The following is an 18,868-nucleotide window of genomic DNA, read 5'->3' on the forward strand; positions in this document are numbered from 1 at the left end:
TTCAATTTCATTTAGGTGCTGCGCGGTCATTGAACATGCTTAATGCTTTTGTTATTCAGCGGACCATCATATGTCAACAATTTTATATTTAAAAGAGAAATCACTTGTTCGTTTGACAATCTATAAAAAGCTGATACCAACGCACAGTGCGTGGTCCCATGTTCGTTTCAGTGTTCAATTAATGAAAGTTCGCAACAAAAAATATGTTTTGATTTTTAGACTCAGTTTTGAATGTCATAAATTCCAAATTTCGAAGATTATCAACCATTCTTATAAAAGACCTGTTGTATTTGTCAAATATCTACAGCATCTCAAAAGGATAAACATTATTCAAAACGACTGATATCTTTGATATCATACCCGATTGGGATAAAATGCTTAGTCAGCAATCAACTGTCACTCCAATCAATAGTGCAGGTGAACCTGACAGCATATAGTAACGCGGGGTAAACACCACAATAGATCAACTACTGGTCGCAGTGGGCTCTCCCCTACAGGAAAAAAAATATCTACTTTTATGCACGAATATGTGTGTTACTGTCTATGTAAAACTTAATGTCGTGAATTTCCATTACTTTCAGAAAACAATAATCAAAATCTAACTCCCGCAAACTTTTCGGCAAAGAATATGAACACACCTTTTGTCGTCAACAACGTTTTGCAAACTGATTTATTTCCTTTTTCTTTCCCTGTTACAGCCGTTTGTTTTCTCTCTTGTTTCTCTTTTTTTCTTGCCGTTATTTTTCTCTTTCCATTAACGGCTCATTTGTGAGCCGTTAGCCTACCAGTGCAACCAAAATATATTTATCGCTCACACTATGAAATTGTTACATCTAATAATTTATTTATACTATAAGCTATTGTTCCTACACTTAACAAATAGTTTCCTTTTAATAGAAGCATGTAAATCACCGGAATTTGGCCCATGTATGTTTTATCTTAGCTCACAATATTTCAAAATTGATTGAAATTGAATTTTAAACCAATTGTACAGAATAAAAAATGTTACTCGAATTGAAAGACAATTCATAAATGGTCAATCCCACCTTTTGTATTGTTTTTTTTTTACCTCAATCCAATATCATTAGCTTCAAAGATTTCTCAAGTCCGCCGTACGCGACACGCTCCTCTATTAATGACATCTCGTTCCACATAGGAATGGTAACGATTTGATAAAGAGTCTAAATAGGTGTCCGGTAATTGCTTATTGATTGATATAACTAACCAACCCGAGAGAGTTAGTTTTAGAGGGCAAGGTACCTTTAACTTTGAGCCAAAATTTCCAAATACCCGTATTTTTTTGTGTAAAATGGCCTATACAAATAAACAGTACATGAAAAAGAAGCCCAAGAAACCATAAATGGCCAATGTTAAATCAAAATAAAGTTACACAAGCACATATATGATATTTTTCGTCTATTTATGATGTGAAGTAATTCTATCCTCCACCACTTTGATAAGCTTTTTGATGAAAACCAGCAGGCACCCAGCTACTTTTGGGATATTTCACACCAAATATAAAAAAAGATTTTATATGAGACAAGTTTCGGTATTCAGTACTTTCTCGACAAGATCAATAGTCATGAGAATTGAGCAAAAGGAGACATATTATGTGAGCAAGAAACCATTCATTTTGGTAAAAAAAATCGGGGTTTTTCCTGTAACAGTACTTGTGGTGTGAGAAGGCATGAATACTTAATGAAAATTAACTTTTCAAAAACAGGAATAGTTTGTCTGATGATAGCACAAAATTATCATTAAAAAAGTTTTAATGTTTATTTGCTACGGCTTATTTGGTTAAAAAGTGTATCCGAACATATTGAACACCCTATATATAACTTTTTTTATTAAATTTCATATACTCAACCAATTCAAAAATTCTGTTTGTGTTCAAATAGCTTTTGAAATATAACACTTATCTTAGTTTAGGAAGAAAAACTATCTTGATTTTGGTTTTCGTTTGTTCTCAGTGGTCCTTAATCGAAAATTTTTCATTCCTGTGGTGCTAATTGCTAATATCTTTGTAAGCGCAAAAATACGCAATTCAGCATACAAAGTGAGTAATCAGGATAAAATTTCCTACCATTTGAATTCAAAATGGTAATGACGTCTTATTACGCAAATTAGTTACGACTAGCTGCAGTTGAGCAATTTTCGTCAAAGAAACTTTCAAAAATAATGGAAAATCAACTGGTAGCTGATTTCAATGGTTTAAAGACGATTTTTCTAACTCAAAAAATACTACACAACACACATTGAGTTTGAATTTCAATTAGTTGAGTAATGATTTGAATTTGCTGCAATACTTGTAAATAATAAACAAAGGTTTAATGAAAAAATATTTGTTTTCGAAAATAAAATTGTTCGTGTTCTTCATGCATCAACTTTGAACCAATCTAGTGAGTGTAGGAAGCAAAATAAAGTCAAAAGCTCGTTCGTTCATTAAATTCCAATCTCCTTCCGACGAATTGGTAAAGTTGGATTTGAGATTGTTGTAATACTTTTGACTTTTGTCCACTGGTCACCGCACTATGCAACCACTGACCACACTGTTATGACACTTAGAACAAAAATCCGATCATTTTCTGCCTAATTTGGCCACCTACCGTGTTGGTTCTGTGAACCTTCAAAATTTGCCTAAAAAATACGCTGTGAAATATTCACCTACTTCGCCCGATTGGTTCTTCGAAATGGTCTATTTTTCTTTAAACGTTGGTTGGCTCTTTCCAACCGGGAGAGCATTTCAACAAAAGCGATCGATGTGCACTCTGGTATCGATATTACGTACTGCTGGAAAAATTATCCAACAAAAGAGATCGGGTGTCCAGAGTCAATATGGTCTAGGTGAGCCAAATGGAAATGAAAATGGAAATGGAAAAGAGTTGTAATCGTTTAAGTTAAAAATTCATGCCGGAACCAAAAAAATTAACAAAACTATTATTTTATGTATAAGGCTCAATTTGATGAAATTGGTTTTATGAAAAACTTCCTTACAGACCAAAAAAAAGCAGTTATAATTATCTGGTCAATGAGCCCAAGCGTCATTGCAGTGATTTAGCTTTAATTTTTATCGTGAAGAGAATCGCAAAAAGTCGCGACATCACTTATACAACACAATGACTTACTACGTATCAAAAGTTTGAATTGACACAACTTCAAGGCACAAGTTTTACAGATTAAATAAACAATTAAAAAGAGTCTACACTTTTCAAATCTTAACAATCTTAAAGTTTTTTTTTTTGACTAATTTGCGGGCACAGGGTCACCAAACAATTTGCTCTGCTTCTTGAAGTAAAGCGACGCACGGCTGCTTCCATGATTATGGATGAGATCTGTAGATATGAGCTAAAGTCACCGATCCATGTCAATTACAGCTCGTTTGACAAGGTCAATTTTCAAATGGTTTTAGTTAGAGTGCAACAAAGGGATGAGTGTGGACTAGACCGCTGCAAGTTTTGTACTACAAATTTTTCATTAAAAAATAAAACTCATTGTGCTCATCCAGGACTGAACTAATCGCATCCAAAATTTTCATTGCGTTTTTCAGCTGTAAAAAAACACACAAAAAAATTATGGAAGTTTTCAAAAGTAATGAAATTTTAAATTTGAAATGTTTTTTTCTGTGGAACCGAGCTGCTTATAGTTTTAGTGCTAATTTATAAATTCGCTAAAGAAAATTTTCCGCTGAACAATTTCGTCGAAGATTGTAACTTCGTACTTTATTACACAAATCAGTTAATAGGTGTTGAATGGGGGCATGTCATTTGGCATAGAACAAAATAAATTCAATTGACATCACTGCAAGATACCTAAGCGAAGTATTGCATTACTACTTTTCATGCAATACTTCGCAAGGCACCAGCAGGGATGCCAACTGAATTTATTGTTTTTCAATGCCAAAAGGCATACCCCTATAGAACATCTCATAAATTTATAGCCTTATAAAATACGAAGTAACGGTCTTCGACAAAGTTGTTTAACGGAATATTGCCTTTAGAGAACTCATAAATTGGCACCAGAACCAGAAAATAACAGGCTCGGTTCCATAGAAGAATCAAAAACGATGTTGATTTTTCAGTTCCAAATATTCAACTTTCCCATACAAACCTAAGAGTTCAAATTAACTCATGTAAACGTTACTTAAAAATTCTACAAGAATTGTTGATGTGTTTTGAACCAAAACGAAGCTTTCATACCCCAGCCTAGGGTATGAAAAATTCAAAAAAACCCCAAATCGACTCAGTCTTTTGTAGTAGTTTATTCCATGTGAAGAAACCACAAACATAACTTGTACCATGGAAAAGATGTAGGATGTACGACAAAAAAGAAATTTAAAAAAATTTGTTTGTTATTTTATCGCTTTTGACTGCTCATTTGAAAGCTGTATAATGGTAGGATAAAAATTAGAAATCGCAAATACTGTATTGCATAGCCAATGAGTTTGTTGATTTATATAATCTACTTAAAAATATTTCACGAAATTATTAGAAGCACTAGCAAGCAAAGTTTGTCATTTTTAAATACTTTTCTATGGATACAGAGAAATGAATTTATTTGAATTATTTTAATTTCCTGGATGGTTTAATATTCAAGAAAATTCTTCCTTACAAATCTTACAAAATTGAACCACGATGATGATGCATATGGAAGTAAAAAGTCAATTTTTGCAACGATCTAGTGTGGACGTTTGCCTAACTCCGAGTGAGATTTTCGTGAGAGATATGAAGTCAAAGGTAAGTAATTAAAAAAAAAATCCGTCAAATCAGCTTCAAATGACATAACTGTTTTTGCTCTAATTGTTGAGCTGTGACTTGAAACTATTTAGAAAAATCTCTTCTAAACATGATTTTTTTAGAGCTTTTCGTTGAAGATTCTCATAATTTTTTTTTCATAACAACGTTATCGACTAGTATCATGAATAAATCTGTCGAAAATTTTGATTACTTCTATTCTGTTTTATTTATTTATAGAGGATTTTTACCAGCTTGGTCATTCTTCCTCTTACATCCGAATTTATTTCTTCTTTTTAAAATTAAAGAGTTAGAGGGTGATATCTTGAAAAGTTAGAAATAAAAAACCAACGAAAAATCCTAACTTTCATCCGTCCCAGTGTTTAAGCCGTTTCTAGAAGTGTGAATTTGACAGTTTTTACTAAAAACTGATGTATTTCGTTTATTTCTCTACCGGTTTTTACCATGTTTATAGTTTTGGAAACCTTGTAGCTCATTGTATATTTAAGATTAACACACAATACTCAGGTACAATCATTATTTTCACGTTATTCAGAGTCGAAGAGAAAAAAAAGAAAAAAACTTCAACTTAAAAAATTCACAGAGTCCGTAAGTTGAAGTTTTCAGCTATAAGTCAAAATTTTCAACCCAAAATCCTAGCAATACTTGGACAAATTGGGTCAAAACCATGGAATCATTCAATTCAAATCAAAAGAATACACTTGAAAAAATATTTTCACATCAGTGTGGTGAATTTAAATAGTATTTAAACTTCCAAAATACTGTTCATGATTATTTCGATGTAACTTGTTGAAAAAAACGTTTTTGGAAGCAAAAATAAAATATTATACTAACTCAATTTAAGTTTTTTCGTTCTATTTTGGAAATTAAGTGAATAAATCTATGCAAAATCTAGGATTTTTTTCAACGAAATCCGGGCAACTGGGCCGAACCAAACTTTTCCATAATTTTTTGTTAAACATCCTGGCAAGTTCGGGTAAGACCGGGCAATCTGGCAAACATCACCATAACAATTGGGTTAAGTTACGGGTTCCTTGAGCACGTTCTAGCGATTTTAATATTTTCCTATTGAAGAAAGTATTCTTTTAGTTGCTTCCAAACGATAATGGCTCAAGATTTTACTACGGAATCCCAGCTTACTCCTTGGATGTAAAGCTGCTTACAGGAAAAATCAAATTCCAGATAATATAGAACAGGACGAGCGAAAAACAATGAATGGATAGACGACAAGGCCGTGCGAACGAGGGGGGTTTTAGGGGTTTAACCCCCCCCCCCCCCCCCCCCATGGGGATTTTTTCAAGGTAAAATTTTTCAGTTCAAGAATTAACTTTACCATAGTAACGGGAAATTATTTCATCCCAAATAGTGTTTATAAATAAGTGTTAACAAACATGCCGTAAAATTTTCTCGCCTCCGGCAGTTTTCAGTCCAGTCTAAGACATAACATTCTGCAACAGTACATAACATTAACGAATTGAAACTAATTTTTAACTTTCAATTCCAATTTACAATTTAAAATAAACCCTATCTTGTCTTTGAAATGGGTTTTTATTAAGAAATGTATCTAAACAAGTTCATCCATTCCGTTATTACTAATCATTTTTATAATTATTTTAAAACATTTTTATATCATTATAAATTTAATACTGATATGAAATATTCTTCAAGAGACCAAGCAATTTCAACATCAATTAATTTTGGTGTTATGTAACTTTTGAAAATATCTATAAATTATATAAGAAATTTCTGAGAAAACTTTGAAACATTTCAAACAATTTTGAAACAAAGGTTTTTTTCCCCAAGACCGTAAAGCGTTTTGACTTCTGCGAAAGAAAACTTATTAAAGTTTTTCATTTTTTCCGCTTTTCCCAATTTTGTAAAATACATAATAGATACTAAACGAACTTTTAAAGATGTTTTAACTAAATTGCATGTATTAACTAAAATCAAATCGTCTTGCAGCTTTCGAGAAGTTCGTTTATTAGAATTACCTATCTATTGAATTCTATAAAAAGTTAGGCAGATTGAAAGAAATGGAATTAATAAATATTAAAAATTTGCGAGTAGAATTTGATAAAACTTATTTTCATCACATGACATCAATTTGTTCTTGATGGAAAAATTTTCATTATCATAACAAGGCCGATTTAATTATAATTTACAAAAAAAATAACCAAGTTACTGTATTTTTTCAAACTAAATTTACCGGATTTTATAGTCAAACTTTCATTTTTAATAAGTTTGTCTTTGTTTCCAAGTTCAAATTTTTGTGTTTCTCAAACATAATCTTCTTGAAAGCCTAAAAATCTAAATTTTCAATAAGAATATCTTTTGTTCTAGCTTTTGTCCAGGAAAAATTCGAAAAATTATTCGAAGTAGCCGCTTCAAAGCCTAATTTAAATGCATTAAGTGATTCTTTAATCATGTTTATTAAAAATTTCACCAATGTTTTCACAGTCAGAAAATCAAAAGGGAAAGGATTCAAATGGAATCATATATAGATTCAGATAATTACAGATATTTTTTATGACTTCAGAAAATTCATTCCTCCAAGACTGCTGAAAAGATTTGCCAGCCGATTTTAAAATTTTAAGATTAGTAGGTATTTCTTAAAGCAATTTTCTTTGTTTTAATTGCGTATTTTCTGTAACTAGTTTATAATAGTTTTGATTTTTTTAATGATATTTGATGAGAATATTGAGTTTACCAGTTCAATTACTGTTATTGAAAGTTAAAATTAAAGAACTTGTACCACTTTAATTTTAAAACGCTTAAATATATATTTTTTAAATTTAATAATAAGAAAAATTTTTGCAAAAAAAAATTAAGTCCTTCTTCTAAACACACCGAGTCTTTTTTTGGTATTGTTGGTATTTCTAGCGAAATTTCAATTTCGAAAACCCCCCCCCATGGACGAGTCCTTCGCACGGGCCTGATAGACGAGTTAAATTAAATAAACTTTGTAGATGCTTAACAACGGCTAAAATTTACTCTGATCTTCAACATTTTGGAATGAAGAAATCGCCGTTTACAAAGATGGAAATTTTCTGGAGATTTTTTTTTAAATTCATTTCTATATTTATTACTTTAAATGAACTATTTTAGCTGAAGAAACATATTCATATCCATGAGAATGGTCATAAAAATAAGGTTTTAAGAGTTTCCAAAATGTTCCGCTTTTTTCGGCGATGTCCCGCTTTTTTTTACGTGAAATGTCCCGCTTTTTTCGGAAACTATTTGGTAAGCCTACATTAGTGGCTAATCAAATGTTTACCACAAAACCAGATTTCATGTTTCGAGGTAACTTTAATCAGCATGGTTTTGGCGTATCTCAACATCTTCAGAATTATAATGTTTATGCCAGGGTTTGTATATATAGAAGGTGTTACCGTATATCAAATTCCCGATTCAGCCATTTTGACTATTTAAGCTATGCAACTGCAGAACTCATGGAGTTTGTTTACCAACAAACCACAGAAAAGCTGAGCAAATTATCTTATGTTTGTAAACAAACTCATTGAGAGCACAGCTCACTCTTCGCCTACTTACTGTGAAAGTCGGAGAACCTCGTGTTTAAAAACACTTTGGTTTATGCCACGCAAGCATCTTACAAATATGCTAAGAACAAGTTCACTGGTGTTGGAGAAAGTGGTAGAAATTTTGACACTTTGAGGACATTTCGAAAACTTTACCATGCGAAAACATTTCAAGATCTGTGGCATTCAAGAATTTTTACAACACGTGTTAAATTCTCGCATGCTGTGATGCAAAAATAGCAATATTTCTATCACATACGGCTGGAATAGAAACAGTGCTGTTAAAAAAGACAACGCCCAAAGATCTTGAGAGCATTTTCGCATGGAAAATTTTTTAAAATGTCAAATGTGGCCAACATTTTCAGCCGAGCGGCGGCGCATGAAAGCTTGGTCAAAACAGTTTTCTGTAAATTTTGGAAATTTATCATAAATTTATGCTTTTCAGAAACTTGACCTTAAACCGATCACAAATCTGCCAAACATATCTTAAAATTCGTTGTTTCATGCAATTTTCTACGTAGGTGACATGGGGGTTTGATACTGTTGCATTTTATCGTATGAACGGCGGGCCAAATTTCAGAAATGAGAGAGGTCTGCGGGCCACGAAAATGTTAAGGAATTTTTTTTTTCTTTTATTTTTACTATTATTCTAATATGTGTTGTGAGTAATTGCTTTGATTCAGTTTTATTATTATTTTCAAAACATATCTATACAACTATAACTAAGAAAGACGTTTAAAAGTTCTAAAAATATCTTAAATTTTAAAAGGAGTTGACTAATGTCATATCTTTAACTTTATTTCAATGTACCTTTGAATGAGATATCGGAGAGCATATGCAGAAAAATTGAAAAAAAAATCTTTTTTTTTCAACAGAAGGGTACTTTTGGAAAATTGCTATAATTGCTGAAGAATTGTAACCTAACATTTTTTTTACCTTAATCTATCACAAACATCCTACAGCACTAAATGAAATATGTTTGATAGAAATGTCTAAAATGTCTAAATAACACATTTATAGAACAAATTAGCCATTTCGAAAATTATTTTTCAATTTTCAGGAGCTATACTAATTTTAAAAAAAATCATATATTCAGAAGAAAGGCATCTTGAATAATGTTGTTGTTTTGTTACACGTTTATAGTTTTCCAAGTGTTCATCAGTAATTCGTGTACTTGTTGAATAGCTATTTGCTTCATTCGATTAAAAAGGTCTTCAAATCTGTACGTATTTCCATAAAGTAAAACCAACAAGAAACTATGTTTGTAAAATGTGGGATACTTTTTTTCTTTCAAATATGTTTTTTAAAACTCTTCCGAACGAACCTGATGACATTTTTCCTTGAATACGTAAAATCTGAATCCCGACTTTAGCCAATCAGCATTTTAACTTACTTTTTGCTCAAAATGTTTCAATACATGTTAATCTAACTTTTCATATCAATGTTGGACAAGTAGTAGTCAAAAAGTACAGCAAAGAAAACCTTAAAAGCATGAGAGAACTAGAAATTGAACAATTTTGGATTTTTTTTTAAAATTTTGGTAGCTTTGGAAATCTTTGGTCTTTGGTTAGTTTTTTCGATCTTAAACAAATGATTGGAAGTTTGGTTGAAGGGCTACAATCATTCTGGATTGATTTTTTGAGAGAAAAATTATCGAAAATTGGATACAATAAATTCAACATACACAGAAAGTCAAGTTTCTTAGTCCCTGTGGTTATACAATATTGTCCTTGGGAACCACCTGCACGATGTTGGCGGCGTACCACTCCATGGCCTTTTTACCGTAATGGCAAGATGCCAAATCCGGCCAAAACAGTACGGAACAACCGTGTTTCTTCAGGAAAGGCAGCAGACGTTTATTCAAACACTCTTTCAAGTAAATTGGTTGACAGTTCCGGAAGCTATGAAAATGCTTCTTTTCAAGCCACAGGTACAGATGGCTTGCCAAACCAGATATTTCTTCGCGAACTTTGACAGTTTCATGTGCTTGAAAATATCTGCTACCTTTCTCCTTCCTTTTGCCGTATAAAACTCCTGTCCCGGAAGCTGCTTGTAGTCGGCTTTGACGTAGGTTTCGTCGTCCATTACCACGCAGTCAAACTTCGTCAGCATCGTCTTGTACAGCGCTTTGGCCGTCGTATTTTGTTTATCATCGCGATTTGGAGTCACTACCTTCTTGTAAGTCGATAGTCCGGCTCGTTTTTTGGCTCGATGCACGGTTGTAGACGATACACCCAGCTTATTTGCGGCATCTCGGAGAGAGAGGTTAGGGTTTCGCTTGAAACTACCGGCAACTCTCTTTGTCGTCTCAGCGGCTTCCGGTTTTCGATTTCCTCCCGATCCAGACTTCCTGACTGTCGACAAACGTTCCCCAAACACTTCAATTACATTTGTAACGGTTGATTTGGCAACTTTTAGAGATTTTGCCAGGTTTGCGTGCGAGAAGCTCGGATTTTCGCGATGCGCGAGCAAAATTTTGATACGCTGCTCTTCTTCCTTGGACGGCATTTTGATAACTGAAGAGTGAATTCCATAATCAAAACATTTTCATCAACATGCCCTCTAGGCTAAAATTTCAACACCTATCAAGCTTTCTCCTATTGGCGCACTAATGCCTGTCTATCCACCTTTCTTTCAAATTTCTAAATAATAAATTCTCTCTATTTTTCATTCCGCCGCATATGCCATTAAAATTATAATCATAAAATCAAAATAGGAGCAACATTCTACACACACACACCTTCAAAATGAGGGGTTTTCAGGTTTTTTAAATGCAAAATCGAAAGAAATACGTTAGGTTGATATTGACTAAATTTTGACCGTATCACCCTTTATGAAGTTTTTCGTAGGACAAAAGTTGTTAGCTGTAAACTGCTGTGATTTCTCAGAGAACGAAAAAATTAAGCTCTCTAAGAGTTCACTGAGTACCACAGCACAATTCACGAATTGTGTTTTAATTATACAAAAAAGCAGAAGATGTTTTCAAAAATCGTTAAATCTATTATCAAACTCTAGTCCGATATCAACTCAGCGTATTTATCATTTTGGCGAGATCGGACTTTTGTGTCAAACTGTTGAATAAATTAAATTGTAGAAAAAATTTAATTGTTTTATAAATTTAATCGCTAAAATAACGAATAATTTTTTGATAAAAATTCAAGAACGAAAATTTGAAAAAAAAAAAAAAAGATTAGAAAAATCTTTCGGAAAACATTGCCATTTAAATCAGGAGCTCATAAATGTTATAACTTGCTCTGTTTTGTAAGTTTAATTTTCCTTTCATAACATTGAAGCTTATAAAAGCTTCGCGGGTCACAAATTTGCGTTCGCGGGTCAAATGTGACCCGCGGGCCACGGTTTGGCCACCCATAATGAATGCCGTGATCGAGACTCGATGTCATGACCTCTGGCTTAGAAGATTTAAACGCTATCTTCTAGGCCACGGTCGGCGGCTTGCGGGTTTACTCTTGGAAAATGTCCTTATTTTCAAAATATCAAACATTTAGCACTAAACGTATATAAAAATAGCACCTCAACTATACCTGTACATAGGAAGAAAGTTTAAATTTCACTATAACTATGATAGTTTGCTTCAAAATGCTTTGGCTTCAGGAGACGTCTTGCGAGCCTTTGAAAAATATAGATAATTTAAGATTTTGATATTACTTTTTTCTCACAGCATACATACATTCCCATAAAATTATAGGCTTTCAAACTTCTTTTTCTTGTTTCACCAACATAGCACAGAGGTCCAAAAGGGCCTAAAATGGAACCTTTTTCCTAGTGCTTTTGTCTTTCATTTTAGTATAAAGTATAAAAAGAATAGTCACAGCCTACTACGATGAAAATAAACATAATAACTTTCTTGTTTGAAGAGATAGAGACAGCATTTGTTATACAAAATGTAGATGTTATCAAAATATGAAACTTTGCTTTAACAATAAGATTCAATGCAGAGTTTATAAAGCTTTCAACATACTTAAAATTAGTTTTTTATGCTGATATCTTTTTTGCCCAATGAGATACGAAGTTACGGTCTTCGACAACTTTGTCCAGCGGAATAATTCCTTAAGAAAATTTATGAATTGGCAAAAAATCGTTAGAAGGCTCGGTTTCACAGAAGAATAAAAAATTATGTTAATTTTTCTTCTTCTTCTTCTTCTTCTTCTGACATCAACATGGCCAAAACTTGTATGAATCCTTGAAAATGAAAAACTTGCGTTCCTCATTTTTCTTTTCAACATAGTATCTGATACACAGAACATGCATTGCAGATACTACTACGGCCAGGCCAACCATGTGATGATAAACGCAAAAGATACAGGAACAAGGGAGGAATGAAGCGTGGAGTTCCCTGCCAAACGCTTCATATGATTGTATAGGGCTTTGGTTATAAATTTTCAATAGAATATAAATAAACAAATAAACAGAATAAAAATAATACAGAACGGGCTCACCATATGAAAGGGAAACTATAATTACGAATGATTCAGGACGCAAGAATAGCTTTAACTGCGGCAAAAATTTCTGGAAATTCGGCTTAACTGGATCAGGGGATGTTGGGAAAACTGCAGCAAATTTTCCTGTCAAAAATTAAATTCGTCCGCTTTCTTCGCCCACAGCCTACTTCTCAAAAATTATGTTGATTTTTTACTACAAAAAAAAATTCTCATACAAACCTTAAAGTTAAAATTCACTCATGTAAACGTTACTTGAAAAAACTGCATAAAATCATGGATGAGTTTTAAACCAAAACGAAACTTTTCAAACCCCAGGGTTTGAGAAATTCAAAAATGACCCCTAATGAACTCAGTCTGCTACCCTTGCTCACAATTCCTGGATAGTTCAACAAATAGTCCTCATATTTCAGCTTCGATGTCTTCGAATAATTTATGCAATAATGGTCACTGATTTCAATCATCTGTCTGCTTGATCCATTCCATTGAAATTATACGCAATCAATCAACTTGATTGTTTCTAAGCGATTGTACAAATTGTAGAAAACTCGTCAAAAATCTTCCCGAAGCACTGGCATTGGCACCGATGTAAGTCAAGGTTAGAAAAAAAAAAGTAGTAACGTCAAGGTTAAGAAACGATGTTCGATTTTCTTGTCCAAATTTTAATACCCTCCATTAGTTGAATGAAGCTTGGTCAGGAGCTCTTCGAAATTCGCTTCACTCATCGAATATAATGAGGTTTTAAAACTTTTGAAACACAAGGGAAATCACGCACATTTTTTTTTTGTTTTGGTTCAAATTAAATGGAAACATTCGTACTCACCAGTAGCTCTGAGGAGCAATCATCCTGGAGTCCAGCATGCGTATTCAACTTCTCGAAGAACTCTTGATCCTCTCCCAGACAAAGGTTATTACGAAATAACCTCCTCAAATGTTTTTTGGTGACGTAGCCAATTCAGACGCTCCAAGCAGCCGGTATCAACTCGCTTCCAATTAATTACTGGTAATGAGTACCCAGTAGAGAGTTCTTGAACAATCTTCCAAACAAAGCGGATACAGCGGATGGTAGAAAACTTCTTAGCCGAATCTGTTTAGGTTTTGAGCAGCAGCAGCAACAGTACAAAAAAGTCCAGTACCTACTCGCGGATCGCAGGTGTAATTGTCTACTGACGGGCATCGACTTGCCAGTCAATTGTGCCAGCTCATACTTCGCATAGATGTATGAAGTTGGGAGTACGATCAAAAGTATGAACCTATGTATGTAAAACCCTAGCCCTTCGAGAAGAAGACGTGACTTGATTCCCAGGCAAGAAATAATGATGAATCGAAACTCTCCCCGCTTCACTTCGACGCCAAGCAGACCGGGTCCTTCCCATAAGCGCTAAGTACCTAATTGTACAGGTTCCACCGGTTAGATGCCGGCTCGCTATGTACCGCTAAGCAGGTACCGACACGGAAAGTAAGAAAAAATGTAATTTTTTTAAGTTCAAAACTTGACAAATAAAAAAAATCTAAGTAAGGAAATCCAAGTTTTGCATAGTTTGAAACATTTTTAATGATAAAATTCTTGTGAAAGATTTTTTTCTTGTTACTAAAGTTTCCGTGTCTCGAAGGCATTGTTCACATAGTTATTCGTACCTTTGATGCGGAGCGCGCTATATGGAAGCGTCGAGTGCGCACGTTCCAGCGTTAATCCACCTGCTCGGATATGAGAACGGGTCTATGCTGATTCAAAATACGAAAGCAGCATAATTAAACATAATGGCGTCTTTTTAGTCATTTTTTTACGGTATCGTCGTGGATTTTCTTTTTTATTTCGGAGTACATATTTGGAATTGAAATAATTTTTTTCGATGATTGGGTCTATTTTGATGAATACAGATATCTATAGTTTACTAAATAAATCGTATAACTTATAAGATATTCTGATGATTTTAAAGCTACATTTTTTACACTGGTATTGGGCATTACGAAAAATCGTGTCAATTTCGAAACTCTCGAATATCAGACCACTAGAGATGATACCTGAGACCTGAAACATGAAAACTGTAATCGAAGACCTGAGACCTACATACAGCAAAACGATCGATTTTCACTCCTTTTTAACTAGATGATTTTACTCACATGTACAACACTAAGAATACCAATTTTTCCCTCGGGATATTGACTCAGCGAATCACAGTGAAGTTTCTGATTTTATTCGAAGCCCGAATGAAAACCCTCCCGAATCTCGGGACGCTTCATATCTCCTGAGATCTGGGATAATATTCTTACGGGTGCAAAAGTACTTGAAAAATTGTCCTGTAGCACGGGAGTTGTCAACCAAAGAAATACTCATTAACGAGACTACTTTCAGCAAAACCTCTCAACCTTACAACTCGACGTCTGAACTATCCTCTAACGACTTGAGAACCAACATCTCCTCACAATGACTCGAGATTCTCACATAAACCTCTCCTATTCGCGACTCGAGGCCTGGTCTCTCCTCTAAATAACGACTCAAAATCCGACTCCTCATCGCATCCGCTCGTGTTTGACCTCTTCTCTGCATGATTCAAAACCCGATCTCTCCTCTAGTGACTCAAGATCTGACCTCTCCTCGTAATGACTCGAGGTGACCACTTTTACCCCTCCTCTTGTCACTAATCACTAATCACTAATCGTACTTCCATAGCCAGAACTTATGTCTGAGTCCCAAAGAATAATAAACGTGTCTTATTATTCTTCTTGTCTTTGTTCATGTCTTCAATTATTTTAACATAAAAACATTAAAATGATCAAAAACACAAAGTGGTTGGGCCTACCATGGAGCAGAGAACGCAGAGACATCCGGAACACAGGAACAGGAAGAAACGTGGACCACCAGTACCATACGTTTCAAAGGGGCAATATCATTGAAAGCATGCTAAGAAAAATGCTCCTTGATGAAGTAACCATGCGTAAAGTGAAGAAACTCATCCGATCACTAGGACCATTCTAAAAGGGCTGTAAATGATTTATTTTGTACACAGAAATCCTAAGTTAAGATTAAAAGAATTTTAAAGATTATATGTTATAAAAAAAGGATCTTAAGTTTTATTTTCATTGCTAAACTGTTGAGGATTTCAGTGTACAATCATTTCTGGTCATCGACCAAGGATAAAGCGCCTTTACTCGCTCTTGAAAATAAAAAAAGAGAAACGGAAAATATAAGTAGATCATGAAACCTTCCGAGGTCTGTTAAGAGCTCGAAAAGTTTCTTTTTTCATAAAAAATATTCCCCCTCACATTTATTCTGCATGATATATGTACAACAAATAGAAAAAATCCTGGGAATATACTCCGCATGCCTTTTAAATATCGGAAATTTTAACATTATAATGCAATCTTCTTGTGCATACAGTAGTCAGAGAACGGGCTCACCCCAAACGCTCCTTATGCTTTATGTACAAAAACTATATAAAATCATACAATACAGAAGATTAGAATTGTAATAAGGTTGGATCTCACCAAATAGGTCGATGCAAACATTCTTCGCTGATTTGGAACCATACATCCAAAAGCCACGATTTCTCATTTTTTTTGTACTATCCGGTGATCACACATGCATAATATTAGGAAAAACCACATCACATTGTGGAAATCATGTTATTTCACTATCATATGAACCTAAAGCACTTTCTTTGAAACCCAGATTATATTCCACCTTGATTTCCTAAGTTTTCTGCGCTTTTGCTTTTATCCGACGTGGTTAGAGTTTGTCTTAATTAAAATTTTCTTTTTCACTTTTTCATTTCATGGACAGAATGGTATGCTTTTAACACTTCGGTCTGCTCATAATTCACACCGGAACCCATTCCGATTAGCTTTGCACATTTAAGCAAGCGTTGAGAACTAATATTCTGCACTTCATGTTGTCATGACAATGATTTTTTTCTGTTTATAACTAGCGAAAACATTCACTTTACCGCCATGATAATTGCTGTGCTGTGATAACTAATTGCGTAGATTTTTCCGAAATGATCCGATGTAATGTACAACACTTAAAATCTCCTCTTCTGTGGGGGAAAATTTAATTTCACCCAATCACGGTTTATCGAGCTTGTTTAAGAATTTATCAATGCCGTACAACTCTTTTCTCCACACGAACGCAGACATTATCCAACTGCTGATTTGTCACATATTTCATCCCAAGTATCTTTATATTAAATCCCTTGAACTTTTCCTCAAACTTTATGTTATTCTTCACCGGTAAAGCAAAATAAAACTTAAAACCAATTCGAAATTAAGGGGTTTGATTCTTCGGACACCACATTCTTGGCCTGGAGTTCCACTGTTTCTGAATACGCTGTGAACTGTAACTGGTAAGCACATCCAGTGTAAGCTCCATGTGGTAAATAGAAGCTATTTTATCGAAATTTATCCACGTTTATGTTCACTTTTCACGATTTCAAGTTAAAATTTGGAAATTTTTCGCGACAGAACGAAGTAAAAATACGTGCGCTTCGATTCAGCCAACGCCTACTCCTCCGAATCAATTTTTAATTTAATCTGACCACTTTTACCCCTCCTCTTGTCGGTTAAAAGCCTGATCTCTCCTCTTACGACTCGAGACCCGACCTCTTACCGTAAAGACTCGGGGTTGACCACACAAACCTCTTCTCCTGAAGATTTGATGCCTGACTTCTTATCTAACGACTCGAAGCCCGACCACTTATCTCTAGGATTCGAGGTTTGTCACATTTTTGCCCGTCGTGTGCCGATCAAGAGCAGCTTATCCTAGACTCCCGCCTGCCATAGCACACGCGCGGGACTAAACGCAACTACTCGGATGATTCCCGAAGGAGACGTAATCCTACACCGACTCGAATGGCCCGCCCGGCAGCCAGAGCCACTTATCTTTGTAGCTTCAAACCGTGGGGTTGAACGCACACTACTCGACAGCCCCCCGTCGATGGGGTCAGTCTACTCCGCCCGTTGTCCGGTTCTCTTTATCCCTTTGGCTGGCAACCCTAGGTTTTTCGGCTCATGGCTTTTTCTGCCAGTCGTGAGCCAGATCGAGAGCAGCTTGTCCTGGACTCCCGCCTGTCACGGCACACATTTGGGACTTTAAACGCTACGACTCGTATGTTTTCCGACAGGGACCACATCCTACACCAACTCGACAGGCTCACCCGGCATCGAGAACCTCACTACCCTCTCCCTTGCGAAGTCAGTCTTATCCCCGCAGTTTCCCCCTTCGGAAGCGGCACTACTCGGATACCCCCCGGCGGAGGGATATCCTACACACGTTCGCGGCGCATCCATGACCTCCGCTACGCAGAAGATGATGCCTTACCTTTGTAGCTTGTTGCTTCCTCCTCGCTTGCCTTCGATCAAATCGGCTCTTTTCAGAGCCTCCTTAAGAAGAGTTTAGTTGCGATCACTGTGGCGTCACTGATCGACCGGCCTTGGCCTCCAGGCAGCCAGTCCGAGGACCTGCCTCCACTGGTGAGACAACCACCAGGGGTTGTCTAGAAGAAGCTCGCTCCCGCAGGGGGAGTGAGTCCCATCAGTGGTTGTTTTGTCAAGCGCCGCTCCTACAGTCCAATGGCTTTTTATGGCCACAACATGAAATGGTCCTTCGAGCCGGATAAAGAAGCCGGTACCTTTCGACGGAATACCCCCGTATTTGAATGAGCGGATTGGAAAGCGAGTGGTGCGAGCGAAGCATAGAGGAAGCAATCAAAGCATACAAGCCAACGAAATAAGATGAGTTCGAGATCAGCGATTAGAAACGAGAGGCTTTAGACGCTTATCTTCATCCGTGGATTAGCGCAACGCAACATTGAACGAATCAAAACGATTCTAAATAGAGCAAATGAGGAGAAAGTTGAGCTAACCGGAGCTCAGTTTAAGGTGTACCAGCGAAGTGTTAAGTACTCTAAGGCCGAGTACACGAAGCACCATCAAGAGATCATCGCACTGTCGCCACCAGTCGAACGAGAGCAACAGGAAGAGGTGTCCATGGCAATCGAGAGTCGGCTTGAATGGGTTCGAGCACCGCCAATACAACAGCCACAGCCTGATAGTTGCCAGCGACAATTGGTCCCTCCAGAAGAGGCGAGTCTTCCATCGCAGGATCGCAACAAGGTCGAACGATCCA

The 18,868-nt window shown here is 35.6% G+C and overlaps 1 protein-coding gene across 4 annotated transcripts in view; it reads right to left on the reverse strand.

The window, feature by feature from the left end:
* The window catches only part of LOC129744490 (retinol dehydrogenase 14), a 94,580-nt gene extending 80,630 nt beyond the window's left edge, over window positions 1-13,950 (reverse strand). The window contains exon 1 of one of the 4 annotated variants that reach the window (XM_055737022.1): window positions 13,568-13,944. The gene's annotated coding sequence lies outside the window, so the exon portion shown is untranslated. Of the gene's footprint in view, window positions 1-13,567 lie in introns of all 4 variants that reach the window. The other 3 variants (XM_055737023.1, XM_055737024.1, XM_055737029.1) reach the window with 3 other exon arrangements.
* Between the last annotated feature and the right edge of the window lie 4,918 nt (window positions 13,951-18,868).

The sequence above is a fragment of the Uranotaenia lowii genome, chromosome 2 (genome assembly GCF_029784155.1).
Source record: "Uranotaenia lowii strain MFRU-FL chromosome 2, ASM2978415v1, whole genome shotgun sequence".
NCBI lineage: Eukaryota > Metazoa > Arthropoda > Insecta > Diptera > Culicidae > Uranotaenia > Uranotaenia lowii.